General features: G+C 43.5%; 1 pseudogene; it reads left to right on the top strand.

Annotated features, from left to right (window-relative positions):
• Window positions 1-2348: 2348 nt before the first annotated feature.
• LOC141180598 (olfactory receptor-like protein OLF4) lies at window positions 2349-4613 on the top strand (annotated as a pseudogene).
• The last annotated feature ends 8112 nt before the right edge of the window (window positions 4614-12725 follow it).

The raw sequence follows: 12725 nt of genomic DNA, 5'->3' as shown, positions 1-12725 counted from the left end.
TTATAATCACTTAAGTTTACTTCCCACAATGAGTATTTGGGGTATTTTTCTATTCCGAATTTATGTAATTTCAATAAAGTGGTGTCATAGACATCTCATGTCCACTGGGCTTCTTTTACATTGGGGGGAACTGACCTGTGGTGCGATTTTGAAATCTGCAACATGTCAATTTCTCTTGCGTAAATATGTTTTATTTACAAATTTTCCCCATAAACTTGGGCCTAAGGGGCAACATTTCTCCTTGTGGCGAGTGACAAGCCAAGCCTGGCATATCAGAGTGAGGAGACTTAGAAGCCATGCATGCTCCTCTGGGAAATTAAATATGCAAATTGTGTCTAATAGACAATTTGCATGTTTAATTCCCTATAAATTTGAATGTGATGAGGAAAATTCATATGTAAAAAATGCATGTGTTTTTATTGCAATTCCTAAGCTGCAACACAATAAAAAATATATGTATTCCGCACATCAATAATGTTTTATCAAAGTTAAGTAACAGGAATTTCCCAAAGCAAAATAGTTATATTTGAAATATAACATAAGAAAAGGGGCAAAAACCGCCCCTGAACAAATAAGATAAAAATCTGAGTAATAAAATACCCATGCAAAAATGCAATGAAAAAAAAAACAACCTAATTTGCAGAAAATCAGCAATTTCAAAAATTCACCGAAAGCTCATCATAGGAACGTAGGCTTAGTAGCAAGAGTCATACGATAAGTAATGAAATTGAAAAAAAAATGTCAGAAAACATTTTGTTCTTGACATTTTTTGTAATAAAGATGAAGATTATTATTATTATTATTATTATTGAACTTTAAATTATTGGTCATTCTGTTTTTGATATTAGTGTTATAGTTTTTGTACATTTTAATCCCACATTATTTTTATACTTATGTTATATTTTTTTCTTATATGTTTCTGCTTAGAGATGTGATCAAATGGAAAGATTTTTTTTTTCTGTCATTAAATAATATTGTATGTCTTATTATATTTTATGTACTTTGCTATTAAATTGATTATTTGTAATCTTGCTATTATGCTCTTATAATTGCTTTTTATGATTAGTTACAATATTATCATCTTTGGGGATGGAAAGTTTACACTTGTAGACTTAAAAGATAAAGCGGAGGCTACTTAAAAAAACATAAAATCATGAAAAATGTTAACATTTTATTAATATACTGTATATTTAATTTATGGGGGCAAATAACTAAAAATTGGCAAGTACAGGTGTATCTCACTAAATTAGAATATCATCAAAAAGTTAATTTATTTTAGTACTTCAATATAAAAAGTGAAACTCCTATATTATATAGAGTCATTACAAACAGAGTGATCTATTTCAAATGTTATTTTCAGTAAATGCCCTCAATACTTGGTCGGGGCTCCTTTTGCATTAAACACTGCATCAATGCGGCGTGGCATGGAGGCGATCAACCTGTGGCACTGCTGAGGTGTTATGGAAGCCCAGGTGGCTTTGATAGCAGCCTTCAGCTCGTCTGTATTGTTGGGTTTGGTGTCCCTCATCTTCCTCTTGACAATACCCCATAGATTGTCTATGGGGTTAAGGTCAGGTGAGTTTGCTGGCCAGTCAAGCACAGTGATACTGTTGTTTGTAAACCAGGTATTGGTACTTTTGGCCGTATGAATAGGTGCCAAATCCTGCTGGAGAATGACATTTCCATCTCCAGAAAGCTTGTCGGCAGAGGGAAGCATGAAGTGCCCTAAAATTTCCTGGTAGATGGCTGTGCTGACTTTGGTCCTACACCAGCAGATGACATGGCTCACTAAACCATCAATGATTGTGGAAGTTTCACACTAGGCCTTAAGCAGCTTGGATTGTGGCCTCTCCACTCTTCCTCCAGACTCTAGGACCTTGATTTCCAAATGAATTGCAAAATGTACATTGCATTTACTTCGTGTGTTAATGACTGACTTCTGGATATCTGTCAAGTCAGCAGTTTTCCCCATGATTGTGGAGCCTACTGAAACAGACTAAGGGACCTTTTTAAATGCTTAGGAAGCCTTCGGTGTTTTTTGTTAATTATTAAAATTTACTGAGATAATGACTTTTGTGTTTTCATTGGCTGTAAGCCATAATCATCAACATTAACTGAAATAAACACGTGAAATAGATCACTCTGTGTGTAATGACTGTATATAATTTAGGAGTTTCACTTTTTGTATTGAAGAACTGAAATAAATTAACTTTTTGATGATATTCTAATTTAGTGAGATGCACCTGTATATATGTATTCACCCCTTTTGCTATGAAGCCACTAAAAATTTTAAAAAATCGATGTTGATATTTTTTTATTATTTTTACACTGTCTTGTAGGCTGACATGATGAATCAATCTTCTACTGATTTCTTTTATATCACACCATTTTTCAGCCAGAGTGAGAGCAAGTTATTTCCTTTCAATATATTTCTCTTTATCTACCTGATTGGGTTATTGATGAACATACTGATTCTGACTGTCATTTACGTCAATGATCACCTGCATGTTATACATATTCCTTTGTAACTTGTCTTGTATATGTAGCGCCCCGAGGGTTCGGCCGCTACAGGGGTATTGCACCTCAGCCCAGAGGTGTGATATTCCACTCCCAGGTAAGGATGGAGTGTGGACCAGGGCTCAGTTAGCTGCATACAGCACACACACCCCATTTCCGAGGGACAGCTCAACGGTGCTCCCACTAGACAGAAGTGCAGGCACGACCGACCATGTCCCTGCTGGAGTGGGGAGGGAGGGGTGGAACACCCAGTCCTGTAGGGGCTGATAGGGGTTGGTTCCTGAGCGTAGGAAGGAGCCCATTGGTTGCTGGTCACCTGGGCTCATGGTCAGAGGGAGGTATAAAAGGTGGGCACCATCTTAGATCTAGGTTCGTTCGTTCAGCCAGAGGAGAAGACAGGGAGTAGAGGCTCTGTAGGAGCTCTACTCCAGAAGGGCCTAGTGAGAGGCCGAGGAGGAGGTGAAGGGGAGCTGAGATTCTGGCTCATCTCAGCTCCAAGAGAAAGGAACAGAAAGGAACAGAACAGGAAAGAAAGAGAAGGAGAGACAGAGAAACAGAAGGGCTCAGGAACAAGAAGGTGGAAGGGACCCTAAGAACCCACGAGAATCCAGGGTGCAGGGTCAGGCAGATTAAGGGTACCGGATCCCAAGTTGGTGGAGGAGAAACAACCCTCAGCCAAAGACCGGTCGTCGCGATCATCTATTGGTGTGACACCTCATCAAACCTGCTAGGAAGGCACCATATAGGACAGCAGAGGACGGGGTCCATGTTTAACCGCACAAGTCCGCGGCAGCTGGACAAAAGTGGGTCACTGGTGAGGCAGGCCAGAGAAAGGATAAAAGGGGGTCCTGTGCCATGCTCCTGAACTGCCTGGGAGTTTACCGAGCCCCACACCTGGTGGACGCAGCGCGGCTCGGGCGGTCACTGCTGACAGAAGTGACCCGGAACAAATGAACTGTGAGTAAAGACCCTGGACTGTAACTTGTTGTCTGTGTGCTCCTTCGCGCCTCCAGCACTACCGGTACTGGGACTCTCACCACCATCACTCCCACCATCCACTACACTGCCCTGGGGCCACACTCTTCCCGTGGGGAGTCACACTATCCCAGCTGCACACGTCATCGGCCCCAGCGGACTGCCTTGAAGCGGCGGTTCCTAATAACCGCAATCCACGGGTGGCGTAGTCGGACATTATCTGAAGCACGTAGCAGACTACCATTGGTCTGACCACCCTGAGCCGCGGGACCGGGCCGCCACTACTACTCCCAGCATCTCCCTATCGCCCGGATCCGCGTGCCCCACGGCCCAGGGGGCGAGTCATATAGACATCTGCTCCACGACCTCTACAATTCCTAAACTTTTAGACATGATCCTCACTGGGAATAACACAATATCATTTACGCAGTGTTTCACGCAAACATTTTTCTTCTTATTGTCCGCTAGTGCAGAGGACATCCTGTTATTTATTATGGCATATAACCGATATGTGGCCGTGTGTAACCCCTTACACTACTACCATTTATTAAATTAGAAAATCTGCACTATGTTTATCTTCACTATTTGGATATTGGCGAGTCTGAATTCATTTTTGATGACTATTCCAGTATCCAAGATGTCCTTCTGTAAGTCCAACACCATTCAGCATTTTTTCTGTGAAGCTAATACTTTGACTCATATGTCATGTGCCGGTAAAGACATTTTCTACATTATTGTCTATTTTGAATTAATATTGTTTGGACTTTGCCCCTTTTTGTGTAGTTTGACGTCTTACATCAAAATCATCAATGTCATCTGAAAAAATTAAGTCAAGAGAAGGAAAGAGAAAAGATTTCTCCACCTGTTCATCCCACCTTGCCGTCATCATTCTCTACTATGTAACTGGAGCTTCTATGTACATGATCCCACCTTCTAAATATTCCCATGCTATGGAACAGATTGCCACTATACTGTGTACGGCAGTGACACCAATACTGAACCCTCTGATATATAGCCTGCGAAACAAAGATGTTATGAAGGGTTTGCAGAAATTTTGGGCGATGAAGTCAAGATTTGTAGACAAAAGAACAAAAATATTTATCTATAAATATGTAATATAATATTACATGGCTGAGATAGTCTCTTTTAATTTGGCTTATGTATGGATTGCCACTGCCACCACCATATCACTGACCACCAAGCAACTCACTGTACATCCATTAGAAAAAGTAACAAAATCCATGGAGGTGTCCATCTACAAGGCTTCAGAAGTCCAGAAGGCACTAAACATAAGGTTGGCAAAAGTGAAAAAATGAAAGCAGAAGCATAGTCCTTCACATTCTGTCACCATTAGGACTATCTGCAATAACGAGATATTAGTCTAGCTATTATTTTGAAACCTGGATGACCAGTTACATCTGATTCATTGGCCAGAAGTTTAGGTGGAACATAGGATCTAACTTGAGATGCACTAAATGCCAAAGGTGAGTTTGTGCCTGGATGCAACAAAGATCAATCTCATGTCTGGACATTAGCAAGTTTGTCATAAGAATCAAAAGACTAAAAAAAACACATATACATGAGACAAATTTGGGCCACACACCTCAATATCGACAGGTTTGGCCGACACTTTAATGCAGTGTTTCCCAAACTCCAGTCCTCATGGCCTCCCAACAGATCATGTTTTCTATAATTTTTTAGTATTGCACAGGTGATGAAACCATTATCAAGGCATCAGATATAGACACGGGTTCTCTCACCTGTGTAATGCTAAGGAAATCCTGAAAACATGAGCAGTGGGGGGCCGTAAGCACTGGAATTTGAGAAACAGCATACAGTATATGCGATATAGTATAAGCAATCAGACAAGTAGGGGACTGCAAGGTAAGATAAAAAACTAAAAAAAAAAGTTTTTACAAATTTATAAAAAATGTATTTGTTTTTACAAATTTATAAAAAAAAAACTAAATTATAAAAGTATGAATCATCTCCTTTGGGGAAAGGGAGATGATTCATACTTTTATAATTTTTTTTTTTTATAAATTTGTAAAAACAAATAAATAAATAAATAAAAAACATATTCGGTAACACTACTTTCATAAAATTCAAATTCTAAAATTAAACTGATTGGTAAAGGCCGCAATAATAAAAAAAATCTGAATGCCAGAATTGCATTTTTCGGTTACTACTTATCAGTAGTTATTGCTTTAAAAACTGATCAAAACATCGTATTCACCCCAAATTGGTATTAATAAAAACCGTCAGCTGGTCACTGAAAAACATGCACTAGCACAACTCAATTGACAGAAAAACATTGTTTTTCTTGGAAAATGGCAATACAATAAAAAATATATATTTTTCCAAACTTCAAAATTTTTTTTCTCCATTAAAATAAAAAAAATGTGTGTTATTGCTATAATCATCTGGAGAACCATGTTTCAGAGTACTGTATTTCTCCGGGAACATGGCCGCTGGAGGCGGCGTCTGTGCAGATTGAGGTCTCGGGAGATGAGAAATGCCTGTATGAACACCAGGATTTGTTATTTCTAAGCTATAGCATTCATTATCTCTGGCCACCAATCTGTAATAGAATATGTGCTTCTGGCTAGTGAGACTAATAAGCAATCTATAACATAACCGGGGATGCGCGTCTCTGTCTGAAGCCTCGATAGATGGCTCCAGACAGAAGCACGCATCCAGCCGTTACAGGTAAGAGGAGTGTATGCTGCCGAAGATCGTGGTATGCATAGGGGACCATGCATACCAGGATTGTGGGATGAGGGGATCATGCATACCAGGATGAGAGGTACCACACATACCAGGATTGGGGGGTGAGGGGACCATGCATACCAGGATTGCGGGGTGAGGGGTACCACACATACCAGGAATGGGGGTAAAGGGACCATTCATACCAGGATGAGGGGTAATAATAATAATTATTTTTATTTTTATAGCGCCAACATATTCCGCAGCACATTACAAATTTTAGGGGGGACTTATACAAACAAACAATACAGAATAAACATAACTCATATCGAAAGGAGTGAGAGCCCTGCTCACAAGCTTACAGTCTATGAGGAAATGGGGGAGACACAAAAGGTAAAATGTACATATATTGTATAATGCAGCCTTGATATACTTTATAGGATTAATAATACATGGACTGGTCGCCTGCCAGTATGTGTGCAGTCCTGACCGAGGCTATTATGTGCATGGTTGGTATGAACCAGAAATTGAAGAAGATTTTAAGATGGGGGAAAACTAGGACGGACAACTGGGATGGACAGATAGTGTGTGGAGGTGATGCGCCAGTCTAAAGAAATGGGTTTTTAGGGTTCGCTTGAAACTGTGGGTATTGGGAATTAATTAAACTGTCCTGGGTAATGCATTCCAAAGAATTGGCGCAGCACGAGAGAAATCTTGGAGGTACCACACATACCAGGATTGGGGGATGAGGGGACCATGCATACCAGGATTTGGGGGATGAGGGGACCGTGCAGACCAGGATTGGGGAGTGAGGGGACCATGCATACCAGGATTGGGGGATGAGGAGACCATGCATACCAGGATTGGGGGATGAGGGGACCATGCATACCAAGATTGGGAGGTGAGGAGTGCCATGCATGCCAGAATAGGGATGAGGGGTACCATACATACCAGGATAGGAATGCAGGGTACCATGCATACCAGGATGAGGGATGGGGTGCCATGCATATCAGGATGAGGGGTATCATGCATACCAGAAAAGGGATGAGGGGTACCATGCATACCAGGATAAGGATGAGGGGTGCAATGCATACTAGGATGAGGGATTGGGTGACATGCATACCAGGTTTCAGGGATGAGGAGGCCATAAATACCAGAATTGGGATAAGGGAAGCCGTGCATACCAGGATTGGGGATGAGGGGTAACATACATACCAGAATAGGGATGAGGGGTGCCAGGCATACCAGGCTGAGGGGTACCATACATACCAGGATAGGGATGAGGGGTACCATATATACCAGGATTGGTGATGAGGGGCCCATGCATACCAGAATAGGGTTGAGCAGTGCCATGCATACCAGGATGGGGGTGAGGGAGTCAAAATACCAGGATTGAGGATGAGGGATCCATGCATACCAGGATTGGGGATGAGGGGTGCCATGCATATCAGGATTTGGGATGAGAGAGCCATGCATACCAGGATTGGAGATGAGGGGTGCCATGCATACCAGGATTGGGGATGAGGGGTATCATGCATACCTCGATTGGGGATGAGGGAGCAATGCAAACCATGATTAGGGATGAGGGATCCATGCATACCATGATTAGGGATGAGGGGTGCCATGCATACCAGGATTGAGGATGAGGGGTGCCATACATACCAGGATTGGGAATGAGGGGTACCATTCATACCAGGATGGGGGATGAGGGGTGTCATGCATACCAGGATTGGGGTGAGGGGCCATGCATACCAGGATTGTGGATGAGGGGTGCCATGCATACCAAGATTGGGGATGAGGGATGCCATACATTCCAAGATTGGGGATGAGGGAGCCATGTATACCAGGATTGTGGGTGAGGGGTGCCATTTATTCCAGGATTGAAAATGAGGGGTGCCATGCATACCAGGATTGGGAATGAGGGGTGCCATGCATTCCGGGATTGGGGATGAGGGGTGCTATTCATACTAGGATTGGGGATGAGGGGTGCCATGCATACCAGGTTTGGGGATGAGGGATCCATGCATACCGGGATTGGGGATGTGGGAGCCATGCATACCAGGTTTGGGGATGAGGGGTGCCATGCATGCTAGGATTGGGGATGAGGGGTGCCATTCATTCCAAGATTGGGGATGAGGGAGCCATGTATACCAGGATTGTGGGTGAGGGGTGCCATTCACACCAGGATTGGGAATGAGGGGTGCCATGCACATCAGGATTGGGGATGAGTGGTGCCCTGCATACCGGGATTGGGGATGAGGGGTGCCATGCATAGCAGGATTGGGGATGAGGGAGTCATGCATACCAGGTTTGGGGATGAGGGGTGCCATGCAGACTAAGTTTGGGGATGAGGGGTGCCGTGTATACCAGGATTGGGGATGAGTGGTGCCATGCATACCAGGATTGGGGATGAGGGGTGCCATGCATAGCAGGATTGGGGATGAGAGAGCCATGCATACCAGGTTTTGGGATGAGGGGTGCCATGCAGACTAAGTTTGGGGATGAGGGGTGCCGTGTATACCAGGATTGGGGATGAGGGGTGCATGCATACCAGGATTGGGGATGAGGGGTGCCATGCATACCAGGATTGGTGATGAGGGGTACCATGCGTACCCGGATTGGGGATGCGGGTGCCATACATACCGGGATTGGGGATGAGGGGTGCCATACATACCAGAATTGGGGATGAGGGAGACATGCTTACAAGGATTGGGGGTGAGCGGTACAATACATACCAGGATTGGGGGTGAGGGGTGCCATGCATACCGGGAATGGGGTGAGGGGTGCCATGCATACCAGGATTGGGGATGAAGGGTGCCATGCATACCAGGATGGGCATGAGGGGTGCCATGCATACCAGGATAGTATGGTGGGGACAGGATGGGGGCAGCACAAATACCAGAAGGGGGGCAACACATACCAGCATGGGAGACCATATACCAATTAAAATGCTTGCCACCCGGGCGTAGAACGGGTTCAATAGCTAGTAAGTAATATCATTTTTGTATTTCTGTTGCATTGTTTTGTGAAGGCGGGTTGTTTTATTTTGTTTGATTTAGGTTGTTTTGTTTAAAGACAAAAGAAAAAGCTCAACATTGCAGAATATTAAATGCAACTGTCCACCTCACAAAGTGTTCAGCTACAACATCACAATTTTCCAATACAGTTTCTTTATACAGTAGTGTCATTTGTTAGCACTAAGCCGCATGGATGGAGAGGTTGATCCTGAATACCATCCAAAGTTGTTAGGACACACAGACGCAATCATTGCCGCCAAAATGGAATGGCCGTCATCAATAATAATAATAGTAGTAACAATAATAGTAATAATTTTATTTCTATAGCGCCAATATATTCAGCAGCACTTTACATTTTAGAGGGGAATTGTACAGACAAGAAAATACATTACAGAATAACAATCTATATATATAATCGTCTTATCCCATCTGTCAGTCTGTCTGTCTGTCTTCCTGTCTGTCTGTCTTTCTGTCTGTCTGTCCAGGAAATCCCGCGTCGCTGATTGGTCCGGCCGTGGCCAATCAGCAACGCGTGATTTGAGAAAAAGATGTCGGCCGTTAGCGGCTCACATGCAGGAAGGCGGTCAGCGGCGATGCAGCAGGGAGATGACCAACGCGAGGCACTCATCTCCCGGCCGCTAGCTGAATGGAGGACCGGGGAGCGGCGTCGCCTTTCGGGATGCTTCTTCTGCAAGCAGCCGCTTATCTCTCGGCTTCTCACAGCGGAAGTAGCCGCACAAGCAGCGCCACTCCCCGGTCCTCACTAATACGACGCTGATTGGTCGCGGTCGACACCCACGACCAATCAGCGATACGGAAGGAAAATTTAAACGCTGCTCTGCTGACTGGTCGCGGTCGCCGTCCACGACCAATCAGCATTATTGGCACCACATTTAAACCCCGCTCTGCTGATTGGTCGCTGTGGCCAGCCGCGACCAATCAGCGATATGGGCGGCAAATTTAAATGCCACTCTGCTGATTGGTCGCGGTCGCCGGCCGCGACCAATCAGAATTATTGGCGCCAAATTTAAACCTCGCTCTGCTGATTGGTCGCGGTGGCCGGCCGCGACCAATCAGCGATATGGGCGGCAAATTTAAACGCCGCTCTGCTGATTGGTCGCGGTCACCGGCCGCGACCAATCAGCAATTTTGGCGCCAAATTTAAATATCGCTCTGCTGATTGGTCACGGCCGCCAGCCATGAACAATCAGCGAGATTGGCGCCAAATTTAAACACCGCTCTGCTGATTGGTCACGGCCGCCAGCCATGAACAATCAGCGAGATTGGTGCCAAATTTCAACAACGCTCTGCTGATTGGTCGAGGCCACCGGCCGCGACCTATCAGCGATTTTGGCGCAAAATTTCAACAACGCCCTGCAGATTGGTCAAGGCCACCAACCACCAACAATCAGCGAGATTGGCGCCAAATTTAAACAACACTCTGCTGATTGGTCGCGGCAGCCGGCCGGCCACGACCAATCAGCGAGATTGGCGGCAAATTTAAACACCGCTCTGCTGATTGGTCTCGGCCGCCAGCTGCAACCAATCAGTGAGATTGGTGCCAAATTTCAACAATGCTCTGCTGATTGGTCAAGGAATAAACTGTAATGATAGTATGTGACAAATCAGCATTGAAGAATGGTTACTATCAAATTTACCCATAGCAAAATGTGTGGAAGTCACTTTGACATTACCATAACAATGTTTGCTTTAAAGTGCTTGAAATGGGTTGGACCCAGACCTAGGAGATCTCTGAGTGATACACATATTTTCAGGACAATTAGAGTACCAATGATTCTGAAAAATTTTGCCGAAGCTGGCGAGTTTGAGTTTCCAAAGATTTGATAATCTATTGTTCCAATACTAACTGATATTGAGTTAAAAGAGTTTTCTAGTAAATAAAGAGGGATTGCAGAAAACAGTCCAAAATATCTTGAGAAATTATCATTCCTTTTGAAATTTCCATCACTGAGATGTCTAACACTTATGTTACATGCTTGTCGCTATGTTCAGATAGGACGAGACGGGTTTCATTAATTTTTTGGAATCCTGGGGGAACCGTTACTCAGGGCGACCATAGGCTGCAGCTTCTCTCAGGCACAAGATAGATTCAATTGCTGACCAGACACATCTGACAAGAGTATTTTTCAAAAGTTTAACAGTGGAATTTATTCTGAAGCACGGCCAGTGCAATTCAGGGATATTACAGCAACAATCTTCATTACAGTACAGTCTGAGCTCCAGTAACAATACAATAGTTTTTTCACAAGGCACAATATTACAGTCTCTTCAGTAGCATAATTCAGCATAGATTAGATCTCTTAGCAGCACACTTCTATGCATACACAACCACAGGCTTTTCCTTCACAAGGACACAATAGTACACTGCATTTTTTATCCTGCATGGAGATGGAGGGGGGAGAGTTTGATGATGGAGATGATCCCTGTGACACAATTCCTTCCAGTACTTATCTTCCTGCCCAATAACACTGCACTGTTAGTTCAGGGAGATTATTTGACCTGTGTTTAATTTCTCTCCTGATCAGAATCCTGTTCTGTTGCCTTCTGTCAGATATAGATAACACACTTCCAGTCTACAATAACAAGTTCCCCACAATCCCCCTCAGGCTCTGCTATAACACTCCCTATCTCCTGTGACTGTGTTAACCCCTCTAGTTGCTGTATGCTTCTGAAGCACAACACTTACTGTCTCCTGTGCTTGAGTTATTTGTAGTAGTTGCTGGATGCTTTTGAAGCAACAGCACTACTTCTGAATGTCACACTTAGTTTCCTCAAACACACCATTACCACCTCAAGTCATTTACTCTAAACTCCTTAGAAGATTAGCTCATGTTTATATCAAGTTAACATTGATTATATTTATTTTAGAACAGTTATTCATTCCAACATTCATTTCGTTTTTTCATTTGTCAAAAATGGATTATTTTTTTCCTGTGTGGCATCAGCTTTGTATGCAGTGATACCCTCTTTTATCCTCATCCAATATTAAAAACTGGCTAACTTTCTGACTACGTTAACAAAGGACAGAAAACAGATAGAAAACTCAAGATACCACATACCCTTGGTTATATGTTTAGCACTACCTAACAAAGTTGTCTTTTTGTTTAATCCCCAGCTAAACTCTCAAAATTAACCCCTCTCAAGCTGACAAATGTGCCCATTCATTACACCTTAGTGACTTGCACAGTCCTTCAAGCTACTCACTTCTGTATCTATAGTACCCCAGCTGACAACTCTATCTCCCAGGTCAGTTTATATTTTTGCTTCTTTGTTCTGCAAGTTTCACTCAGCACGTCTCCCAATAGTGTACCAAACAATCCACTGAGCGGCGTTTGAACAGGTGAAGGGCCACGCACGCTGATCTCTGGATTATGACTTTCTCCACAAGGGACATGCTCCTCCAACCTCACAGCCAACTGATACTTTACTAGAAAATCCATTCATTCTGGACTCCAGTTCACTGACTCTCATCAAATGACCAGGTTCCTG

The sequence above is a fragment of the Phyllobates terribilis genome, unplaced genomic scaffold, assembly GCF_046119375.1.
Source record: "Phyllobates terribilis strain yellow unplaced genomic scaffold, ASM4611937v1 Scaffold_33__1_contigs__length_13283291, whole genome shotgun sequence".
In the NCBI taxonomy this organism is placed as follows: Eukaryota; Metazoa; Chordata; class Amphibia; order Anura; family Dendrobatidae; genus Phyllobates; species Phyllobates terribilis.
This window is presented reverse-complemented; position numbering and strand designations above follow the sequence as displayed.